This window comes from Dendrobates tinctorius, unplaced genomic scaffold (genome assembly GCF_039654945.1).
Source record: "Dendrobates tinctorius isolate UK_male_01 unplaced genomic scaffold, ASM3965494v1 ptg000093l, whole genome shotgun sequence".
NCBI classification, from domain to species: Eukaryota; Metazoa; Chordata; class Amphibia; order Anura; family Dendrobatidae; genus Dendrobates; species Dendrobates tinctorius.
Window position 1 is genome coordinate 6,026,025 of NW_027361761.1, and position 25,048 is coordinate 6,051,072.

Below are 25,048 nucleotides of genomic sequence, written 5' to 3' on the forward strand. Positions count from 1 at the left end.
ATCATCCCTTCTCCCCACAGCCCCTTATCTCCCCACAGCCCCTCATCATCCCTTCTTCCCAGAGCCCCTCATCATCCCCCTTCTCCCCACAGTCCCTTATCTCCCCACAGCCCCTTATCATCCCTCCTTCTCCCCACAGCCCCTTATCATCTTGCCACAGCTCCTCATCTCCCCACATCCCCTTATCTCCCCTTCTCCTCACAGCCCCTCATCTCCCCACAGATCCTGTTCATCCCTTCTTCCCACAGCCCCTCATCATCCCCCTTCTCCCCACACCCCCTTATCATCTCACCACAGCCCCTCATCATCCCTTCTCAGCACACACAGCCCCTCATCATCCCCTTCTCCCCACAGCCCCTCATCATCCCCCTTCTCCCCACACCCCCTTATCTCACCACAGCCCCTCATCATCCCTTCTCAGCACACACAGACCCTCATCATCCCCTTCTCCCCACAGCCCCTCATCATCCCCCTTCTCCCCACACCCCCTTATCATCTCACCACAGCCCCTCATCATCCCTTCTCAGCACACACAGCCTCTCATCATCCCTTCTCCCCACAGCCCCTTAGCATCTCCCCACAGCCCCTCATCATCCCTTCTCAGCACACACAGCCCCTCATCATCCCCTTCTCCCCACAGCCCCTTATCTCCCCACAGCCCCTCATCATCCCTTCTCAGCACACACAGCCCCTCATCACCCTGCCTTTCTCCCCACAAAGCCCCTCATCATCCCCCCATTCCCCACACAGCACCTCATCACAATCTTCCCTTAGCAGGCCCACTCAAGTGGCATCAACCCCTTTCCAAAATACATCCTCAGGGTCCTCACACCAAGTTCTGTGTCCTCACTCCCATTTGCAGCCCCTCAGCTTCCTTCTCCAGCAACCTTGCCAAAATACAGCTTCACTTCCTGCTATTGGATCGTCACTGGACTGAAGGAGGCCCCGCCCCTTCCAGTGACATCATTACCTGAAGAAATCAACTCCGATCTAGACACAAGCCCTGCTGCCAGCCGCATCACACAGACAGTACTGTGCTGCACAGCAGACATAGCCACACATCAGGCGGCCGGCCCTGCACATCTGCTGGGTGAGTGGCCCGGGGGGCATTTGCCTCCCTGCCACCCGACCCAGCCCGCCCCTGCCTGTGACAATACTGCCCCCACCCCCACCTCCGAAGCGTCGACCTCGACGATAAAAGGTCTTGATGAATCGGGTTGTACCAACACAGGGGCTGTAGTAAAACACTTCTTTAATGCCAGGAAGGAATTTTTTGCGGCCACGGACCAATTTTTTTACATCTGCCCCTTTAAGAGTGAGGTCCATCAAGGGTTTTACCACCTGCGAGAACCCTTTAACGAACTTCCTATAATAATTAACGAAGCCCAGAAATCGCTGCAACCCCTTCAGGTTATGAGGCTGCACCCAATCTGTAATGGCCTGAACCTTCCCTGGATCCAATTCGGAATCCCTCCCCGGATACAATTACACCTAGAAAAGACAGTTCTTGCATAAAAAATGAGCACTTCTCCACCTTAGCATACAAATGGTTCTCCTGGAGTCTCATAAGCACCGTACGCAGATGGTGCAAGTGTGACTGACTGTCCTCAGAGTAAATCAAGATGTCATCCAGGTAAATGACTACGTAACGTCCAATCAAGTCAGAAAAAACAACATTAATAAAGTTCTGAAAAACCGCAAGAGCGTTAGTGAGGCCAAAGGGCATAACCAGGTTTTCAAACAGCCCCTCAGTTGTCAGGAATGCTGTTTTCCATTCGTCCCCCTCCCGAATTCTTATAAGGTTATAAGCCCCTCGTAGATCGAGCTTAGAAAGCCATTTGGCCCCCGTGAGTTGATTGCATAGATCAGTAATTTTGTTCAGTTCTCGAAAGTCGAGGCACGGTCGCAACCAACCATCTTTTTTCTTTACAAAGAAAAACCCCGCTGCCATGGGGGAGACCAAGGGCCGAATATGCCCCTTGCGAAGGCTTTCTTTAATGTACTCTTTCATAGCTTGGCGCTCAGGCCCAGACAAATTAAACAAACGAACCTTGGGTAATTTGGCTCCAGGTACTAAATCATATGGTCTATGTGGTGGGAGCGCCTCAGCCTCACTTTCGGAAAACACATCTTTAAAGTCTCCGAGGTACTCCGGAATACCCTCCAGACCGACAGATGACACAGATACGGATTTTATCGGATTGACAAAAGGAACCGGGTTACCACACAGACCATTATCATTACATCCCCATCGGGTGATCTCCCCCTTCACCCAATCAATAAGAGGATTGTGGCGTTGCAACCAGGGCATTCCCAATACCAGTCCTGCAGGCAGATTATTCATAATGAAACAACTTAAATTTTCCACATGAGTGGAACCCACTTTCATAGAAAAAACTTCAGACATAAAATAAATTCCATCCCGGGTAAGAGGGGATGAATCCACAGCCACAATTTTAACAGGGTATTTTAACCTGACTGTCCCTATCTTATTAAGAGTCACAACTTGGGCATCAATCAGATTAATGGAGGAACCACAGTCAACAAAGGCGGTGGTCATAACAGGACCGCCAGCAATTTCCAATTCAACCTGGAGCACCATTTTTGTACATCAGAAAAAATATACCTGGGAGTCTGGACCACCTCCTCGATTGTTGCCCAGACTCAGTCACTTCTCTGATGATTTCTCTGAAGAAAGGTAGGAGGGGCAATTCCTTTTCCAATGTCCAGAGGCTCCACAGTAAAAGCATAGTAGGTTGTCTCTACCGGTGCCTTCTCTCTTTCTCCTTAATCGAGACTGACCCAACCTTCATGGGCTCAGATACAGGTGCAGTGTCACACAATTTGGGGTACAAGGGAAGGGAGACTCTTGTTGCATCAATCCTCTAGCACGGAGTCTCCGGTCCACACGGACCGCCTGCATCATGGCGTCCTCCAGGGTATCAGGAGGTGTATGTAATGCCAGAGCGTCCTGCAGACGGTCAGAAAGGCCCCTGCGAAACAACCCCCTCAGGGCGGCGTCGTTCCAGGATACTTCGGCGGTCCAACGTCTAAACTCTGAGCAGAACCATTCAGCAGAGTGCCTCCCCTGTGTCACACTCATCACCATATCCTCAGCCAGACGCACTCTATCAGGCTCGTCATAGATGTGCCCCAGAGCCTCAAAGAACAAGTTCACTGACATACGTTCAGGAGCAGAGGAAGACAGAGAGAAAGCCCATGCTTACGGAGCCCCCCGAAGTAGGGAAATAATGACCCCCACCCTCTGGAACTCATCCCCGGAGGAGCGGGGCATTAGAGAAAAAAGCTTGCATCCTTCTCTGAAAGACCTGAACTCCTTTTTATCCCCTGAGAAAGGGGGATGCTAATGACACATCTCTACCCCCAGAACTAGAAGCCCCTGCATCGACAGCCCCCTGCACAGTAATCACCAACTATATGGGCCATCGTGCGCTGTTCCATATTGAGTTTATGGAACATTTGGGTCAGGTGCGTGACCTGATCAGCCAAAGCTTGTATGGGATCCATGAGGATAACACACACACCTTTTTTTTTTTTTTCTCTTCAGAGGAAAAAAAAACCTGAAACAGTCAGTTATAATGTCAGGAACACTGCACTGCACTTGCTCACTGAGCCAGTGCGCATGTCCTGAGTACAAAGACTGTGCACAAAGATACCTGCAGAGCGGGCAGCAGTGGTGACAATGCATGCTCCAGGACCTGAAGCACGTGACTGCTGGGGGCGTGGCCTAAGCGCCACAGAGCTAGGAGCTGCAGGGAAACTCCTAGAAAGGTAACTACAGGACAATGTTACCAAGGGGCATAGACAGACAGAAACCAGATCAAGCTGAGGTCAAAGCATGAGATAGCAATACAGTACCAAAGAATTAGACAGAATGGATAGTCAGGACGTAGCAATAGATCATAAAACCAGAACAGGCATTAGACGGTACAATAGGGGTAAACTGTAACGGAGTAACGATAGCCAAGCCAGGAGGTCAGAACCAGAAAAGTCAATAGTACCAAAACGAGAGACGGAGTACAGAGTGAAGGAACAAGCCGGGTCATACACGGGAAGCAAACAAACGCATAGTACACGCACACCAGGGGTCAGACACACCAGAACAGCAGTATAACTGACAGAGAATGCTAGTTTGGAGCGAGAATAAATACCCCTCCCAGATCCAAAGAGAGGCCGGCAAAAGTTAACCCTGTGAGAACAGGACATTAACCATGTCCTAACCATGACACAGGCGTTTCATTTATTGTGATGGGGAAGTCATGAGCGGCAGGATTGTAAATGGACGATATGTATCACAGGGTGGGTGGCCCTGCGATGGAAGCTGGAACGTGTATTGACCAGCAGATCTACTGCTGAGGGTTTGTTACTGTGTATTAGGGATGCTTCCAGGTGACTTGGTGAGATGGGTGGGACCAGTCACCTACACACCCACCCAGGGGCGTGTGCCTGAACGCCCAAAGTAAAGCCTGTGTGTGTGGCTGTGTGGAATATGATCTGTATTGAGGTCATGACCATGTGATCCATACCTCCCCTGTGGGTGTGGTTACAGCCCATATAATGTGACCAGGGTGGGTCACATGGGCAGAGTGTGTACCAGAATCGTTCAGGGTGCAAGGTCCAGGAGGGTCAGTGTTGAGAGATCCTGGGAGTAGGATCGCAACCGTGGAGCACGTGCTGCGACCTTGAACCTGATGAGGCCGGTGTGTTGGGAGATCCTGGGAGTAGGATCAGATCCTTGAATAGCACCCGGTGAGGCGTGAGTGTTGGACGGCCTTAGGAGGGGACGGACGTCCTGACTAGAACCCGCTGAGGCCCTGGACCTGGTGAGGCCGGTGTGTTGGGAGATCCTGGGAGTAGGATCGGATCCCTGAATAGCACCCGGTGAGGCCGGGTGTTGGACGGTCCCCGGAGGGGATGGACGTCTTGAATAGCACCTGGAGTGGCCACGTGCTTGCAGTCAGTGTCGGCACTGAATTGGGGGAGCCACCGTCCGTCTGTGGATCTGGATTGTCAGCTGGCCTGGTGAGCAAGGCGTTGTCTGGGACGGTGATCCCAGTTCGGCAGTTTCCCTAGGAGAGAGGACTGACAAAGAGTAGGCATCTGGAGCAGGAGCTCCTGTAAGGTACCTTCACAGACTGTTGGTGCTTATATTCTTCTATGAACGCTAATGAACTGAGAGAGGGCCAGCGTGTTTAGGGACTGCAAGGAAAAGTCACATCCTGTAAATGTTCTGGATTATGTGTTAAGCCTGTGAAGTGTAACATGGCCTACGGTATGGTTTACGACGGCATAATAAACCGCATGGACTGTTTAAGTGGAAAGTGTTCCTGTGTGCATCAATATCGCAGCCAAGTGAGTGTCCCCCAACGCAGTCAGTGAGCGCTACCTTACAACCTATAAGATGCTACAGTCAGTAGGGATTGCAGCATTAAGGTATTACAGAGTTGGGGTCCTCTTTCGTCCCACTGAACCCACAGCAGAGCAATTGTGGGGTGCTCAGCGGTTGTTAAGGAAGCTGCAGGTCTTATGAAGTCCACTAGAGGACGGTAATTCTCTGCACACTGATTTGTTAAGACTTATCAATGGCAGCTGTTAGATGATTTCTGATATCAGGTTATGTTAGATTCACAGAACTCTTGCCTATAGTAGTATTTAAAAAATAAAAATGACAAAGGGAAAGTTAGGACGTGGCAGGGTAATCAATATGATAAAATATAAAATAGAAAATTGTGGAGTGAATAAAAGATAATAACCCTGCGACCAAGAAGCCGGACCGAAGTAGTGACCAAAGGACAGTCGGAATAGAAAAGGACAAGAGCAGAAGGCAGCGTGCCAAAACATGCGTTGGGGAGGACGCTATCCATGTGCCAGGGAGTCTCACTGCCATTATAAGTATTTTTTCATATATATTTCTCATTATTATATTTATGTGCAGCTGTATATATTTCACACTGTGCTGCACTTTACACATGACGGCTTTACATTTACAATGAGCACTTTGAATCTCATGATTTCCTCTTGGATATTTACCATGCACTTGTACTAATCATGATCTAGATTCCCCTTTACTGTTGCACTAGCACTTTATATATTTTATTTATTTCCACAAATCTCTATCGTACATTCTGCTGTGCATATATTTTTTCAGCCATCTTTTAGGTATATAATTTTTGGGTATTTTTCCTGGGTGCGACCTTTGTTGTTTCTATCTATTGTAATACAGTGCCTTGAGAAAGTATTCGGCCCCCTGGAACTTTTCAACCTTTTCCCGCATATCATGCTTCAAACATAAAGATACCAAATGTAAATTTTTTGGTGAAGAATCAACAACAAGTGGGACACAGTTGTGAAGTTGACCGAAATTTATTGGTTATTTTAAATTTTTGTGGAAATTCAAAAACTGAAAAGTGGGGCGTGCAATATTATTCGGCCCCTTTAACTTAATACTTTGTTGCACCACCTTTTGCTGCGATTACAGCTGCAGGTCGCTTGGGGTGTCTCTATCAGTTTTGTACATCGAGAGACTGAAATTCTTGCCCATTCTTCCGTGGCAAACAGCTCGAGCTAAGTGAGGTTGGATGGAGATCGTTTGTGAACAGCAGTTTTCAGCTCTTTCCACAGATTCTCGATTGGATTCAGGTCTGGACTTTGACTTGGCCATTCTAACACCTGGATACGTTTATTTGTGAACCATTCCATTGTAGGTTTTTCTTTATGTTTGGGATCATTGTCTTGTTGGAAGACAAATCTCCGTCCCAGTCTCAGGTCTTTTGCAGACTCCAACAGGTTTTCTTCAAGAATGGTCCTGTATTTGGCTCCATCCATCTTCCCATTAATTTTAACCATCTTCCCTGTTCCTGCTGAAGAAAAGCAGGCCCAAACCATGATGCTGCCACCACCATGTTTGACAGTGGGGATGGTGTGTTCAGGGTGATGAGCTGTGTTGACTTTACGCCAAACATATCTTTTGGCATTGTTGCCAAAAAGTTCGATTTTGGCTTCATCCGACCAGAGCACCTTCTTCCACATGTTTGGTGTGTCTCCCAGGTGGCTTGTTGCAAACTTTAAACAACACTTTTTATGGATATCTTTGAGAAATGGCTTTCTTCTTGCCACTCTTCCATAAAGGCCAGATTTATGCAGTGCACGACTGATTGTTGTCCTATGGACAGACTGTCCCACCTCAGCTGTAGATCTCTGCAGTTCATCCAGAGTGATCATGGGCCTCTTGGCTGCATCTATGATCAGTCTTATCCTTGTTCGAGATGAAAGTTTAGAGGGACGGCCGGGTCTTGGTAGATTTGCAGTGGTATGATACTCCTTCCATTTCAATATGATTGTTTGCACAGTGCTCCTTGGGATGTTTAAAGTTTTGAAAATCATTTTGTATCCAAATCCGGGTTTAAACTTCTCCACAACAGTATCACGGACCTGCCTGTTGTGTTCCTTGGTCTTCATGATGCTCTCTGTGCTTCAAACAGAACCCTGAGACTATAGCTGGAGTCACACATAGCGATCTCGCTAGCGAGATCGCTGCTGAGTCACACGTTTTGTGACACAACAGCGATCTCACCAGCAAGATCGCTGTGTGTGACAGCGATCAGCGACCGGCCCCCTGCCGGTATCGCTGATCGCTTTTGGAAACAGCTGGAGATTTCTTTCATCGCTGGTCTCCCGCTGGCCAGCACGCATCGCTGCGTGTGACAGGCGGGAGACCAGCGATTAGCTGGTAACTAACGTACACATCGGGTATCCAAGGGAGGTGCGTCCCTTGTATACCCGATGTGCACGTTAGTTACCAGCTCCCTGCATCAGCGCGCTGGTAACTAACGAACACAGCGACGCCACTCGCTCGGCGTCGCTGTGCTGATCGCTGGTGAAGCTGTCTGTTTGACAGCTCACCAGCGATCACATAGCGATTCACCAGCGATCCTGACACGTTGATATCGTTGTCGGGATCGCTGGTGAGTCGCTATGTGTGACTCCAGCTTATCACAGAGCAGGTGCATTTATACGGAGACTTGATTACACACAGGTGGATTATATTTATCATTAGTCATTTAGGATAACATTGGATCATTCAGAGATCCACAATGAACTTCTGGAGTGAGTTTGCTGCACTGAAAGTAAAGGGGCCGAATAATATTGCACGCCCCACTTTTCAGTTTCTGAATTTCCACAAAAATTTAAAATAGCCAATAAATTTCGCTCAACTTCACAATTGTGTCCCACTTGTTGATTCTTCACCAATAGTTTTCATTTGGTATCTTTATGCTTGAAGCATGATATGTGGGAAAAGGTTGAAAAGTTTCAGGGGGCCGAATACTTTCGCAAGGCACTGTATTTTATTGATGTTTTTCCATTGTTGTACCTGATCAATAAAATAAACTATTGCGGTTTTACGTTATAACTGATTGGACTTTTTGGTCGGTTCTCTCCGCGGTTTTTGCTCTTATAATAGGATTTGTAGTGTCCATAATATCACAAAACATGGAGATGCCGGGGATTCATACCTTTATATATAAGCAAACCATATTCCAAATTCTGAGAGAACATACACCGCTGCAGCCAATCACTGAGCGCTCCCTGTGTAGATGGCCCAAGCAGCAGAGCTCACTGATTGGCTGCAGCGCTATCAGCTTTTGTGCGCCTCATTCGGGTTATGGTAGTCCTGCTTTTCAAAAACCTTCAGCGCGGGCAACAACTAAAAACTCAGGGAATATACAGTGCGGGAAATAAGTATTTCATACACTGACGAGTCTGCAAGATTTCCCACCTACTAAGAATGGAGAGGTCTGGAATTATTATCGTAGGTACACTTCACCTGTGAGAGTCAGAATCTAAAAACAAAATCCAGAAAATCCCATTGTAGGATTTTTACATAATTAATTTGCATTTTATTGCATGAAATATTTCAAATATGGGAGAAGGAGGTGATTTCATTTTCTGCATTTTTCACATCTTTTTTTAAGTAGATTGAAAACTAGAATCCAGTCGTCCTCCTGGTTGTCAGAGGGTGGCGCGCTCCTGACAATTCAGGATGGCGGGTTGGCTGAGCTTCTGTTCGTGCAAATCTGGGGACTTCGGAAGTTTTGGAAGCTATTTATAAGTAAAAAAAAAACGGGGCCTCGTCCATTCAAAGCATGCGCTCTACCACTGAGCTACTTCCCCCATATAGATGCCTCAGCCCTATGCATAAGCCATAGATGCATCTACTGTATGTAAAAGACCATTACACAAAGAAATGGGAGCAGCACTTACAAGCTCTTTGCTGTCCAGCTTGTAAGTGCTGCTCTGATCCTGTGATCGTCCAGTGCTGCAGAGTCAAAACTGCCTCTGTCTGCAGCATTATAAAGAGCTGGGACAAGAATTGTCAGGAGCGCACCACCCCCTGACAACCAGGAGGCCGAGGAGCAGTGTGCTCCTGAAGATCGGGATCTTGAGACAAATCCTTTAAGCTATTGTTCTTTTTCCCTGCATTTGCCATGTGGGACAGATCACGTAATTTTTCAATATTTTGGGCTTTCATGGAAAAGGCAAATCTTATTATCGATGAAATATTTCGATTTTCTTATACTTAAAGGGATTGGTTCCCACTGTACATTGCTGTAGAGCGCCCTGATGGTGCCCGATACAAGAAAGGTCACTTACCTACGGGATCAGGAGCGATGTCGCCTTTCAGCCGCCGCTGATTGTCTGCAGCCCGTCACGAGACCGTCAGGGGCGCAGCGCTCGGAGATGTTCCCATCCGGGAGGTGTTGTACGCTTTCTTCCTAATTGATTGAGACAATAGAAAAGAGTCGTCCATTAGTGAACAATCCCTTTAAAAATATGGAAAAGGAGAATTGGATTTTTTTAAAATTTGCTTAAAAAAAGATGCAAAAATGGCAAAAATAGAATCCCCTCCTCTTCCCATATTGTAAGTATAACCAAATAATAAGGAATTAAAGACGAGTAGTTTTGCCTCGTCCCTAATAGTCCAGACTGTTGGAAGATGATGTCATTTATGCTGCAGAATTATCAAAAAGGAAAAACTAATTGTGAGAAGATCTATGATGGTAGATTCAGAGTCAGATTCTCGTCATAGATCGTTCTCAGAATTGAGATCACACATCAGACGGTGTGTACAGGGGATGTGGCTCAGGGGTGGAGCGCATGCCTTGCATATATGAGGCCCCTGGTACAATCCCCGGCATCTCCAGCTTCTGTGACAAATAACTAGAAAACTTCCAAAATATTCAGAAATCTGATAAATGTGCGGAAATTCACCAGTCTTCTGTCTGGATGTAACACAAAGACCGGACTCAGCGCTAAATATCAGACAGATTTGCTTTTGTTGAGGATTCTATGTAGAATAACTGTCGGACACCAGGGGGCGCTGTAACCAGCACTATACAAGTACAGACCGACATCGCTAGAGACTACAGAGGAGCAGATTGTGTTTGTAGACCCCTGGTCCAGTTATTCTGAGGCTGTGAAATGATAGCCCCCCGAATCTCCCCCTACCTGCCGCTGCTCCCAGATTTGTAGGCTCCGCACAACGTTTTCAAAGATGCAGATCTGATGCTGGGAGGTGGAAGGAGGGTCACATAGCAGCAGTATTATGCAGGCAGTGTATGGTAGTATTATGTGTGCACTGCATAGTAATATTACGTGTGCACTGTATGGTAGTATTATGGGGGATCTGTATGGTAGTATTATGCAGGCAGTGTATGGTTGTATTATGTGTGCACTGTATGGTAGTATAATATGAGTGATGTATGGTAGTATTATCAGTCTCCCTCTTACCAAACTCCAATCCATCCTGACTGTAGCACCCAGGGTCGTATTTCTATCCAGCTGCTCCACCGATACCTCTACCCAGTGCCAGTCATAGCTCTGGTTACCCATCCACTACAGAGTACAATATAAACTTATTACTCTTATACACAAAGCTCTCCACAGTTCTGCACCACCTTATATTTACTCCCCCGAGGCGCAGCTAGAGGTTCAGCTCAGAAGGTAAGGTGAAGCATCTAAGCGGTAACCCTGATGATTACTACTAAGGTGGTGCACACTATAGTGGATGTAGGAGACGCAGATGACCGCGCTGTTACTGAAAGTAATCTCTACACAAAGACCAACATTGATATTACCGCTGTATGGTCAGTGGTAGATACCATGAAAAGAGGAGGATGAGTGACCTCATGGAGATCAACATCCGACACTGCGGAGACACCATCACATGTTTCTCAGCGCAGTGATTCTAGAGCACTGCTCCCATCCCTTATGGGAAATATGTAAAACATGCAAATATATAAGCCGCGGAGACACCATCACATGTTTCTCAACGCAGGCAGTGACTAGCCAGGTCTTTCACCGGGAAGGAAAAAACACGGGAAGGGCAGTCTCCAATGAAGGAAACCACCTATGCCCAAACATGGTATCCATCCACAGACAGCTGTTTCGGGGTTTTGCCCCTCATCAGTGTGGAGTAGGAAACTTTTCATGGTCTGTTACTAGGCATTGCTCCCACTAGCCAGTTTCCTACTCCACACTGATGAGGGGCAATACCCCGAAACAGCTGTCTGTGGATGGATACCATGTTTTGGCATAGGTGGTTTCCTTCATTGGAGACTGCCCTTCCCGTGGTTGTTCCTTCCCGGTGAAAGACCTGGCTAGTTACTGCCTGCGTTGAGAAACATGTGATGGTGTCTCCGCAGCTTATATATTTGCAAGTGGTAGATACCAGTCCTGCAGAACATGTAAGACATCACAGCACAGTTATAGATGGTGACTTACAGCTGACATTCTTTCTGGTGGAGTCTGTAATGTATAATGATTTGACCTGTCTTTTTAACCCCTTTCTGACATATGATGTACTATCCCATCCATGTGCCCTGGGACTTCATTCCCAAGGATGGGATAGTACGTCATAGCGATCAGTGGCGCACCCGGGGGGGGGGGGGGGGGCGCCGCTGATCGTGGCCGGGTGTCAGCTGATTATCACAGCTGACACCCGGCACTATGTGTCAGGGGCAGTCACGGACCACCCCCGGCACGTTAACCCCTGGCACACTGTGATCAAACATGATCGCAGTGTGCCGGAGGATCAGGGAAGCATCGGCAGGGAGGGGGCTCCCTCGATGCTTCCCTGAGACCCCCAGCGCAGCGCGATGTGCTGTGCCTTTCAGATCGCTGATCTGTCACATCACAGTGACAATGTAATAAAGTAAAAAAAAATAAAAAAGTGTAAAAATAATTTCTAAAAGAAAAAAAAAAAAAAAATATTCCCTAATAAATTCATTTTTTGGAAATAAAAAAAAAAAACAAAACAAAAAAACAATTACACATATTTAGTATCGCCGTGTTCGTAACAACCTGCCTTATAAAACTGTCCCACTAGTTAACCCCTTTATTGAACCCCTTAAAAAATAAAAAACAAAGCAAAAATAATGCTTTATCATCATACCGCCGAACAAAAAGTGCAATAACGCGCGATCAAAAAGACGCATATAAATAATCATGGTGCCGCTGAAAACGTCATTTTGTCCCACAAAAAAAGAGCCGCCATACAGCATCAGAGAAAAATAAAAGTTATAGCTCACAGAATAAAGCGATGCAAAAATAATTACTTTTTATATAAAATTGTTTTCATTGCATAAAAGCGCCAAAACATAAAAAAAACGACATAAGTGAGGTATCGCTGTAACCGTACTGACCCGAAGAATAAAACGGCTTTATCAATTTTACTGAATGCGGAACGGTGTAAATGCACCCCCGAAAAGAAATTCATGAAATGCTGGTTTTTGTTCATTTTGCGTCCCAAAAATCGGAATAAAAAGCGATCAAAAAATGTTACATGCCCGAACATGGTACCAATAAAAACGCCAACTCGTCCCGCAAAAAATAAGACCTCACATGACTCGGTGGGTCAAAATTATAGCTCTCAAAATGTGGTGATGCAAAAACTATTTTTACAATAAAAAGCGTCTTTTAGCGTGTGACAGCTGCCAAATATAAAAACCGCCATAAATAGTAAATCAAACCCCCCGTTATCACCCCCTTAGTTAGGGAAAAATAATAAAATGTATTTATTTCTATTTTCCTATTAGGGTTAGGGCTGAGATTAGGGTTAGGGGTGTGTTGGGGTTAGGGTTGGAGTTATAATTGGGGGGTTTCCACTGTTTGGGCACATCAGGGGCTCTCCAAATGCAACATGGCGTCTGATCTCAATTCCAGCCAATTCTGCTTTGAAAAAGTCAAACGGTGCTCCTTCCCCTCCAAGTTCTGCCATGCGCCCAAACAGTGGTTTACCCCAACATATGGGGTATCAGCATACTCAGGACAAATTGTACATCAACTTTTGGGGTCCAATTTCTCCTGTTACCCTTGGGAAAATAAAAAATTGGGGGCAAAAATATCATTTTTGTGGAAAAAAATAATGTTTTTTATTTTTATGGCTCTACGTTACAAACTTCTGTGAAGCACTTGGGGGTTCAAAGTGCTCACCACACATCTAAATAAGTTCCTTGGGGGGGTCTATTTTCCAAAATGGGGTCACTTGTGAGGGTTTCAACAGATTAGGTACATCAGAGGCTCTCCAAACGCAAGATGACACCCGCAGACCATTCCATCAAAGTCTGCATTCCAAAAAGTCACTACTTCCCTTCCGAGCCCCGACGTGTGCCCATACAGTAGTTTTCTCCCACATATGGGGTATCAGCGTACTCAGGACAAATTTGACAACTTTTGGGGTCCAATTTCTCCTGTAACCCTTGGGAAAATAAAAAAAATTGGGGACTAAATGATCATGTTTGTGGAAAAAATATGTTTTTTAATTGTGCAGCTGTACGTTATAAACTTTTGTGAAGCCCTTGGGGGTTCAAAGGTCTCACCACATATCTAGATAAGTTCCTTGGGGGGGGGGGGGGTCTAGTTTCCAAAATGGGGTCACTTGTGGAGGGTTTCCACTGTTTAGGCACATCAGGAGCTCTCCAAACATGACATGGTGTCCGATCTGAATTCCAGCCAATTTTGCAGTGAAAAAGTCAAATGGCGCTCCTTCCCTTCTGAGCTTTGCCATGCGCCGAAACAGTGGTTCCCCCCCACATATCAGGTATCAGTGTACTCAGGACAAATTGCACAATAACTTTTGCAGTCCAATTTCTCCTGTTACCCTTGGTAAAATAAAAAAATTGAACCTGAAGTAAATTTTTTTGTGAAAAAAAGTTAAATGTTCATTTTTTTTTTAAACATTCAAAAAATTCCTGTGAAGAACCTGAAGGGTTAATAAACTTCTTGAAAGTGGTTTTGAGCACCTTGAGGGGTGCAGTTTTTAGAATGGTGTCACTTTTGGGTATTTTCTATCATATAGACCCCTCAAAGTGACTTCAAATGTGATGTGGTCCCTAAAAATAAAATGGTGATGCAAAAATGAGAAATCGTTGGTCAACTTTTAACCCTTATAACTTCCTAACAAAAAAAAAAAAATTTGTTTCCCAAATTGTGCTGATGTAAAGTAAACATGTGGGAAATGTTACTTATTAAGTTTTTTGTGTGCCATATCTCTGTGATTTAAGAGCATAAAAAAAAAAATCAAATTTGGAAAATTGCGAAATTTTCAAAATTTTCGCCAAATTTCCATTTTTTTCACAAATAAATGCAAGTTATAGGAATTAAATTTTACCACTAACATGAAGTACAATATGTCACGAGAAAACAATGTCAGAATCACCGGGATCCAATTAAGCGTTCCAGAGTTATGACCTCATAAAGGGACAATGGTCAGAATTGTAAAAATTGGCCCAGTCATGAACGTGCAAACCACCCTTGGGGGTAAAGGGGTTAAGAAAAGGAAGTCTTGTGACTAGAAGGTTATAGACAGGAAGTGGGTTAGGGGAGTTTCAGTTTAGCCTGATGAGAATGTGTGCTGGAGGAAGGAGAAGAATAAAAATACAGTTAAAGCGTTCTCTCTTGAATTCCTTACACCGAGTGGACATTACAGAGTCGTTCACTTTTCTCATCTTTTCCATCTTGCCCAGACCGACATGACAACTTCTCAAGCCAGGACTCATCTGCAGAGAATACAACAAAGACACATCTGACTTCTCACATTTCCAGCTCCATCACCATCTATTACCAACCTGCACAAACCCCTCATCCCGCTGATACCCCAATACTGAGCCACTACTGAAGGTGCCCCTATTACTGCACCTGTTGTGTGGTCCAAAAACAGTGCTCCTCTTACAGCCCCTCATAGTAATGCCATCACTGTGCCCTTTACAAAGTAAAATGCCTCTTTTATGCCCCCGGATGGTAAAATTACCCCTTTGAAAACTAGAAAATATTAATACCCTGCGTGAGTGCCCTAAAAAGTGTCCAAAATGATAATCACCTTTGACAGTCACAATATTCTGAGTGCCCCTATAACAATAATGCTTAAGTTCCCACTTAGCATGTAATAATGTCCTCATGTACAGCTCCCCTATGCACAGTATAATGAACCCCACAGTAGCCCCAACACTGTATGAGGGGCCCCACAGTAGCCCCAACACTGTATGAGGGGCCCCACAGAAGCCCCAACACTGTATGAGGGGCCCCACAGTAGCCCCAACACTGTATGAGGGGCCCCACAGTAGCCCCAACACTGTATGAGGGGCCCCACAGTAGCCCCAACACTGTATGAGGGGCCCCACAGTAGCCCCAACACTGTATGAGGGGCCCCACAGTAGCCCCAACACTGTATGAGGGGCCCCACAGTAGCCCCAACACTGTATGAGGGGCCCCACAGTAGCCCCAACACTGTATGAGGGGCCCCACAGTAGTCCTTATAATGTACGAGACCATCGTATTTTATGATGCCCCCAGTCACATGATGCCGCAACACTTTGATGCCCTTGCACTGCCCCATACCTTATGATTCCCCCACAATGCCCCATACCTTATGATGCCCCCACAATGCCCCATATAATAATAATAATAATAAATTTTATTTCTATAGCGCCGACATATTCCGCAGCACTTTGCATTCCAGAGGGGATTTGTACAGACAATAGACATTACAGCATAACAATAATCACATAGATCATGACAGATACCAAGAGGAAAGAGGGCCCTGCTCGCCAGCTTACAGTCTATGAGGAAAGAGGTAGACACGAAAGGTGGGTGGTAACAATTGCCCTGATTGTTTGGACCAGCCATAATGTTAAGTGTGTAACAGTACAGACACAGAGCGGTGAACCTGGTTAAGGTAAATCTTTTGACTGTGCCACACAGGGATAGATTAGGTTAATGTGTTGAGGCGGTAGGCCAGTCCGAATAAATGCGTTTTCAGGGCACGCTTAAACTTGTGGGGATTGGGGACTAATCGTATTGACCTGGGAAGTGCATTCCAAAGAATTGGCGCAGCACGTGTAAAGTCTTGGAGGCGGGAGTGGGAGGTTCTGATTATTGAGGATGCTAACCTCAGGTCATCAGCAGAGCGGAGGGCGCGGGTAGGGTGGTATACTGAAACAAGGGAGGAGATGTAGGGTGGTGCTGAGCCATGGAGGGCTTTGTGGGTGAAGGTAATATGTTTATACTGAATTCTGGAGTGGATGGGTAGCCAGTGTAATGACTGGCACAAGGTAGAGGCATCGGTGTAACGATTGGTGAGGAATATGATCCTGGCTACAGCATTCAAGACAGATTGGAGGGGGGAGAGTTTGGTAAGAGGGAGACCGATTAGAAGAGAGTTACAATAGTCGAGACAAGAATGAATAAGAGAAACAGTAAGGCTAAGTGCACGTAGCAGAAAATTTCTGCTTGAAAACCTAACTCCCTTCCCAGAAACTGCACCTATTTTTCCGCGGCGGTTTTGATGCGTTTTTTTCCGCAGCGGTTTCAAAACGCATGGAAGAAGCCAAAATCCGGGAAAAATCCGCAAAATTAATTCGCATTTTTTCGCGGTATAAAACGCATCAATGTACACAAAAAGTGCAAAATGCATAGAAGACTGGGTAGCTTATTTTTAACGGTTTTATAGTGAAAACCGCTAAAAAAACGCTGTGTGTGAACACAGTCTAAGGGTTTTTGCGGAGTTAAAAGCAAGAAAAGGTCGAATTCTAGAAATGTTTTTGAGGTGCAGATGACATGACTTATGGATATGGGACGGACCCACACTCCATCTTAAAACCACCATAACTACAGTAAACCTAGGCACTAGAATAAATACACGACACATTATTTTGGTTGTCAAAATGGCCACAGCTTTATTTAAATCACAGGATTAAAACAATCACAGTAGGAGTCAGGTGAAGTGCTAGTACATTGGGATTCACAAGTACTGTGATATCCCCAGCTGTCTGACATACAGAACCAGGCCAGACAGCCATAAAGGGGCGGCACGCACTGGCTTGCCATTCAAGAAGAGACAGTAAACTTTCAGGGCACCAATGACCCTATTATCCTCACTCCTGTGCTTAACCACTGTGCCCGCCCCTGATTGACGTTACCATTACAACGTCCTTGAGGCTGGCCACCAAAGCCGAGCCTGTTCACCACCATGAGGTTTTACATCCTCTATTAGTTAAAATGAGTCCACCTTAACTTGCCTGCAACTTCCACCTGACTCCTAAACCGCCACCAGAAAGGCCATTTGACACCTTAAATGGACTCGACCCCCATCAACCATTTCTACAAGCTATGGAAAGTCTGTGCACACAAGTAATAAAATTAAAATTCCAGAGCTCCGACAGATTAATTTTATCAATGCCATGCTACCAAGTTATGGTCGATAATACGGTAACTACAGCAAAATAGCAGTTGCTAAACATCCTGCAATGAGGATCCCATAATGGGGAAAGTGGAAAGTAAACCATAATTAAGGTCGTAGCCACAATCTGAATACCTGTATAATGACATCTCTCATGCCTCAAAAAACTATTATACCGCACGTATTGTAGCCAGCTCTAATAATTCACCAAATCACAGATTTTAGTTCTAGAAACCACCATTATTTACAGTAGCTGTGCAGTAAAATTTCTTATCCCACTTACTATCACTACCCAAAAAGTGATGAACATATCAATAGAAAGATATTATAAATAGGGAGTAATTAAAAACTATAAACAATATAACATTATAACCGACCATAAAATAACGTTCAGAATATCTGGAAGTAGTAATTTAACCCCTTCACCCCCAAGGGTGGTTTGCACGTTCATGACGGGCCAGTTTTTACAATTCTGACCACTGTACCTTTATGAGGTCATAACTCTGGAACGCTTCCATGGATCCCGGTGATTCTGACATTGTTTTCTCGTGACATATTGTACTTCATGTTAGTGGTAAAATTTCATTCAAATAACTTGCGTTTATTTGTGAGAAAAACGGAAATTTGGCGAAAATTTTGAAAATTTCGCAATTTTCCAACTTTGAATTTTTATGCCCTTAAATCACAGAGATGCGGCACACAAAAAACTTGATAACTAACATTTCCCACATGTTTACTTTACATCAGCACAATTTTGGAACCAAAATTTTTTTTTGTTAGGAAGTTATAAGGGTTAAAAGTTGACCAGCGATTTCTCGTTTTTACAACACCATTTTATTTTTAGGACCACATCACATTTGAAGCCACTTTGAGGGGTCTATATGATAGAAAATACCCAAAAGTGACACCATTCTAAAAACTGCACCCCTTAAAGTGCTCAAAACCACATTCAAGAAGTTTATTAACCCTTTAGGTGCGTCACAGGAATTTTTTTGAATATTTAAAAAAAAAAATGAACATCTAACTTTTTTTCATAAAAAAAATACTTCAGGTTCAATTTTTATTTTACCAAGGGTAACAGGAGAAATTGGACTGCAAAAGTTATTGTGCAATTTGTCCTGAGTACGCAGATACCTGATATGTGGGGGGGGAACCACTGTTTCGGTGCATGGCAGAGCTCAGAATGGAAGGAGCGCCGTTTGACTTTTTCAATGCAAAATTGGCTGGAATTCAGATTGGACGCCATGTCACGTTTGGAGAGTCCCTGATGTACCTAAACAGTGGAAACCCCCTACAAGTGACCCCATTTTGGAAACTAGACCCCCCAAGGAACTTATCTAGATATGTGGTGAGAACTTTGAACCCACAAGGGCTTTACAGAAGTTTATAACGTACAGCGGTACAATTAAAAAAATCATATTTTTTCCACAAAAATGATCTTTTCACCCCAATTTTTATTTTCCCAAGGGTAACAGGACCCTAAAAGTTATTGTGCAATTTGTCCTGAGTACGCTGATACCCCACATGTGGGGGTAAACCACTATTTGGGCGCATGGCAGAGCTCGGAAGGGAAGCAGCGCCATTTGACGTTTTTGGCTGGAATTGAGATCGGACACCATGTCGCGTTTGGAAAACCCCTGATGTACCAAAACAGTGGAAACCCCCCACAAATGACACCATTTTGGAAACTAGACCCCCTAAGGAACTTATCTAGATGTGTGGTGAGCACTTTGAACCCCCCAGTGCTTCACAGAAGTTTATAATGCCCGGGCGTGAAAATAAAAAATTCGTATTTTTTCCACAAACATGATCTTTTAGTCACCATTTTTTTATTTTCCCAAGGGTACCAGGAGAAATTGGACCCCAAAAGTTGTTGTCCAATTTGACCTGAGTATGCTGATACCCCATATGTGGGAGAAAACTACTGTATGGGCACACGTCGGGGCTCGGAAGGGAAGTAGTGACGTTTTGGAATGCAGACTTTGATGGAATGGTCTGCGGGTGTCATGTTGCCTTTGGAGAGCCCCTAATGTACCTAAACAGTGGAAACCCCCCACAAATGACCCCATTTTGAAAACTAGACCCACTAAGGAACTTATCTAGATGTGAGGTGAGCACTTTGAACCCCCAAGAGCTTCACAGAAGTTTATAATGCCAGGGCATGAAAATAAAAAAATCGTATTTTTTCCAGAAACATGATCAATTAGTCCCCAATTTTTTCATTTTCCCAAGGGTAACAGGAGAAATTGGACCCCCAAAAGTTGTTGTCCAATTTGGCCCGAGTACGCTGACACCCCATATGTGGGAGAAAACTACTGTATGGACACACGTCGGGGCTTGGAAGGGAAGCAGTGACGTTTTGGAATGCAGACTTTGATGGAATGGTCTGCGGGTGTCATGTGCGTTTGGAGAGCCCCTGATGTACCTAAACTATTGAAACTCCCCACAAGTGACCCCATTTTGGACACTAGACCCCCCACGGAACTTATCTAGATGTGTGGTGAGCACTTTGAACCCCCAAGTGCTTCACAGAAGTTTATAACACTCGGACGTGAAAATAAAAAAATCATTTTTTTCCACAAAAATGATATTTTTGCCCCCAATTTTTTATTTTCCTAAGGGTAACAGGAGAAATTAGACCCCAAAAATTGTTTTGCAATTTGTCCTGAGTAGGTTGATACCCTACATGTGGGGTAAAACACTGTTTGGGCGCATGGCAGAGCTTGGAAGGGAAGGAGCAACATTTGACTTTTTCAACTCAGAATTGGCTGGAATTGAGATCAGACGCCATGTTGCATTTGGAGAGCCCCTGATGTGCCCAAACAGTGGAAACCCCCCAATTATAACTCCAACCCTAACCCCAACACACCCCTAACCCTAATCTGAGCCCTAACCCTAGCCCTAACCCTAATGGGAAAATGGAGATAAATACTTTTTTTTTAATTTTATTATTTTTCCCTAACTAAGGGGGTGATAACGGGGGGTTTGATTTACTATTTATGGCGGTTTTTATATTTGGCAGCTGTCGCACGCTAAAAGACGCTTTTTATTGTAAAAATAGTTTTTGCATCACCACATATTGAGAGCTATAATTTTTCCGTATTTTGACCCACCGAGTCATGTGACGTCTTATTTTTTGCGGGACGAGTTGACATTTTTATTGGTACCATTTTCGGGCACGTGACATTTTTTGATCGCTTTTTTTTTTTATCGCTTTTTATTCCTATTTTTGGGACACAGAATGAACAAAAACCAGCGTTTCATGAATTTCTTTTGGGGGGGTGCGTTTACACCGTTCCGCGTGCGGTAAAATTGATAAAGCGGTTTTATTCTTCGGGTCAGTACGGTTACAGCGATACCTCATTTATGTCATTTTTTTATGTTTTTGTCGGTTTTATGCAATGAAAACTACTTTATATAAAAAATAATTATTTTTGCATCGCTTTATTCTGCGAGCTATATCTTTTTTATTTTTTCGCTGATGATGCTGTGTGGCAGCTCGTTTTTTGCGGGACAAGATGATGTTTTCAGAGGTACCATGGATATTTATATGCGTCTTTTTGATCGCGCGTTATTACACTTTTTGTTTGGCGGTATGATAAATCATTTTTTGCTTCGTTTTTTATTTTTATTTTTTAAGGGGTTCGCTAAAGGGGTTAACTAATGGGACAGTTTTATAGGGCGGGTCATTACAGACGCGGCGATACCTAATGTGTACTTTTGTTTTTTTTTTATTATTTCCAAAAAATGGATTTATTGGGGAATATTTTTTTTTTTTTCTAATTTATTTGGCGATTTTTTTTAAATTATTTTAACACTTTTTTTTATTTTTTTTTTTACTTTATTAAATAGTCCCAGGTGGGACATCACTGTCCTGTGACAGATCGCTGATCTGTCACATCACAGATCACTGTGACAGATCAGCGATCTGACACAGGCACTGCAGAAGGCTTCCTCATGCCTGCGCTTTGCAGGCACTGAGGAAGCCAGCTTCCTCAGGCCCCCGTCGCCATCTTGGATTCGGGGGCCTGGAGGAAAGGAGCCCCCCCGCAGCAGCGCTGCACATTGCGCTGCCGTGGGGGGCTCAGGGAAGCACGGAGGGAGCCCCCTCCCTGCCGATGCTTCCCTTTAACCCCCGGTACACCGCGATCATGTTTGATCGCGGTGTGCAAGGGGTTAACGTGTCGGGGGCGGTCCGTGACCGCCCCTGACACATTGTGCCGGGTGTCAGCTGTGATAATCAGCTGACACCCGACCGCGATCAGCGGCGCTCACCACGTGGGCGCCGCTGATCGCGCTAGACGTACTATCCCGTCCATGGGCATAGGGGCCCAGGTCCCATGGACGGGATAGTACGTCTCATGTCAGGAAGGGGTTAAATAAACCTAAAGCAGAAAAAGTCTACAAAGGCATTATTAATAAAACTGTCACGCCATTGTTAATTGTTTTTCATGCGCTTGATAACATTTACTGTTGACCTCTCCAACTGGGTCAAAGGCATTGGGAATAGGCATACTGCCCTTTGTGTTAATGCACTTGATTACTTTACCCTTAGCCGCTCCCATTGGCTCAAGGGCACCGGGAGTAGGCATACTGCCCTTTGTGTTAATGCACTTGATTATACCCTTAGCCGCTCCCACCAGCTCAAGGGCATCGGGAATAGGCATATTGCCCTTCATGTTAATGCACTTGATTACTTTACCCTTAGTCACTCCCACTGACTCAAGGGCACACAGATTAGGTACATTGCTCTTCAGTTTCATGCACTAGAAAACTGCATTGTCCAGACGACAACCTTGTTCTCTTCTCCCCTCCAGCCGCCGTTCCTGGCTCAGAGGAGGCAATTTCTTCTGTAGGCGTATAAAATATGATTGCCATGACCCCAGGGACTTTACCCTAACAGGGTCCTATAAAACATAAATGCTTCTGGAGACCAGGGGCCATACCGTGATGATCACCCCTCCATACCAGGGGGCCATACCCGAGATGGTTACCCCCTCCACACCAGGGGGCCATACACGAGATGATTACCCCTCAAAACCAGGGTGCCATACCTGAAATGGTTACCCTTCCAAACCCAGGGGGGGGTCAGCGGCCAGTTAATTAACAAATAACAAACATTTACAATAAGTATTAAAGTATTAAGTTACGTACCGGTAACGGTATTTTTCGGAAGCCCATGACAGCACCACGAGAGAGGGGATCCGCCCTATAGGAACAGGAAACCTACAGATACAAAAGGGCGGCACCTCTCCCACGCATCAGTTGGATTACAGAGCTTGAGAGGCTACCATGGTTAGTACACAACATATGATATATACAACCTATCTACCCTATTTAACCGAATTATTTCATACCATCTCCCACATATGGTGATTCTATGAACAATCTTCTAAAGGAGTGCACCCCTATACGTGAACAAGGGAGGGAACTAAGGGTGCTGTCATGGGCTTCCGAAAAATACCGTTACTGGTACGTAACTTAATACTTTATTCGGACTCCCATGACAGCACCACGAGAGAATTACAGAGATGTAAACTAACTTAGGGAGGGACTACAGCCTGCAGCACCCTTAGCCCGAAGGTGAGGTCTGAGGAGGCACCCATGTCTAACCGATAGTGGTTAAAAAAGGTGGAAGGAGATGACCAAGTGGCCGCCTTACATATTTGATCAATTGATACTCCAGATCTCTCCGCCCAGGATGATGCCATGGCCCGAATGGAATGTGCCCTCAGGTTCTGTGGAGCCGGACCGCCACCTGCTGTGTAGGCAAGAGAGATAGCCTCCCTAATCCACCTTGCTAATGTGTGTTTTGATACTCTGTATCCTTTCCTGGAACCTTGGAAGGATAGGAATAATGCATTCTCCTTCTTCCAAGGATCCGTGGCTGCTAAATATGTCAGTAAGCATCTTCTAATATCTAACGCCTGGAGTTTCTGCTCTTTAGGGTTGGTTGGGTTAGGGAGGAAGGAAGGCAGAACTATCTCCTGTGTCCTGTGGAATTGTGTTGCTACCTTTGGAAGATATGCTGGATCTGGCCTTAGGATCACTCTATCCTGTAAGAACTCTGTGTAAGGAGGCAATCTGGAGAGTGCCTGTATGTCGCTCACCCTACGTGCGGATGTTATTGCTACCAGGAATGCTGTTTTAAGGGATATAATCTTTAGTGAGGCGGAATCTAAAGGTTCAAACGGACTTTCTGTCATGGCTGTAAGGACTAAGTTTAAGTCCCACGGTACGCATCTGTCTTTGTGTATAGGTCTCGATCTGGCCGCTGCTTTGATGAACCTTGCTACCCAATAATCTTTTGCAATATCAGCTGCAAACAGGTCCCCTAAGGCTGAAACTTGTACTTTTAGCGTGCTTGTGGAGAGACCCAATTCGAAACCTTTCTGGAGAAATTCCAGAATATGTTTCGTGGGAATTCCATCTCTGATGTCAAAGTGAAAGGTGGACAGGAAGCGTTTCCAGGTCCTAGCATAGATATTAGTGGTGGTTAATTTTCTGCTTCTTAGGAGGGTGTCAATTAAGTTCTTGGAGAACCCTCTATTTTTTAATAGTGACCTTTCAAATACCACGCCGTCAAATGAAGTCCCGCTACTTGTGGGTGGCTGACTGGCCCCTGGTAGAGGAGATCCGGAAGGTTCGGCAGTACCCAGGGATCGCCTACCGATATGGTCCTCAACCATGCGAACCAGGTCCTCCTGGGCCAAAAGGGGGCAATCAGTATGACTCTTGCCTGATCCTCTCTGATCTTCCTGACTACCAGAGGAAGAAGATTCAATGGTGGGAAGGCGTATGCCAGAGAAAAATCCCATCTTATCAGTAGGGCATCCACCGCCAGGGGATTTTCCCTGGGGTTCAGAGAGCAGAACAATCTTTCTTTTCTGTTTTTTCTGGTGGCAAAGAGGTCTACCTCTGGCTGGCCCCATCTGCGGACAATCTGGCGGTAAATATTTTTGTTCAAAGCCCATTCTCCTTGTCTTAGAGCCTTGCGGCTTAAAAAGTCTGCTCTTACATTGTCCTTTCCGCTGATGTGGAGCGCGGTCAAAGATAGACAATTTCTCTCTGCTATCTGGAGGAGCCGTTCTGTTATCTGCATCAGAGCGCTGGAGCGGGTTCCACCTTGGTGGTTGACATATGCTACCGCTACCTGGTTGTCCGAGTGTATCCTCACATGATGGCCCTGCAGGTAGATAATGAGTTTCTTGACTGCCCGCTCTATCGCCAATAGTTCTCTCTGGTTGGATGAGATTTCAGAATTAGAATCCCACTGGCCCTGTACCACTATGT

General features: G+C 45.2%; 1 long non-coding RNA gene across 1 annotated transcript in view; it reads right to left on the reverse strand.

Moving 5' to 3' along the window:
- Window positions 1-25,048, reverse strand: part of LOC141098535 (uncharacterized) — a 117,239-nt gene that overhangs the window by 22,749 nt on the left and 69,442 nt on the right. The window contains exon 2 of the long non-coding RNA XR_012234280.1: window positions 9,673-9,794. This is a non-coding gene — a long non-coding RNA (uncharacterized lncRNA). The remainder of the gene's footprint in view (window positions 1-9,672; window positions 9,795-25,048) is intronic.